Raw genomic sequence first — 611 nt, 5'->3', positions numbered from 1 at the left:
GGGGGTTGGCTGAGGTGTTTATCATTCCTGGGAAGCAGTGAGCGCTGTGACCGCCGTCAGCTGGGGTTCAGCTCCATCTGAAATGATGACATGATGTCTGGACGTGTTTCCCAGCACACAGACAGAAATACTGATGTCTGATTGGCTGACAGGTGAGTGTTAAATTCAGGTTGCTAATCACTGTATGAACACACTGATGAAGATGATGAAGTTGATGAAGATAATGTGCCTCAGGCATCTCTGCGTTTTAATCTGGAGCAGCAGAAAAAAAAGAAACCACACTGTTTGTCTTCAGTTTCCTGTTGGTCAGACTGGATCATCTTCATCAGCGTCATCATCTTCATCATCTTCATCAGGTTCATGGTCTCTGTCATGAGGTCAGGACCTGAACCAGAACATGTCTCTTTCCTCCATGATGACTTCCTTCTCTTCAGTCCTAACACAGGATTTCAGCTGAGGAGGAAATTTCCCTCCTTTGATAGCAGGAATCAAACAAACGACTTGGAGGAGACGCCAAGGGGGGGGGGGGGGGGTTTAGGAAATGATTTCAGCAGTAGACGCTGAGGAGAGTTTTATTTCCCTCTGAATTTCATCAGAAAAACGTCAGTTGG

This window comes from Seriola lalandi, unplaced genomic scaffold, assembly GCF_002814215.2.
Source record: "Seriola lalandi dorsalis isolate HSWRI2012SDOR001 ecotype SW California unplaced genomic scaffold, Sedor1 jcf7180002054885, whole genome shotgun sequence".
Lineage (NCBI taxonomy): Eukaryota > Metazoa > Chordata > Actinopteri > Carangiformes > Carangidae > Seriola > Seriola lalandi.
This window is presented reverse-complemented; position numbering follows the sequence as displayed.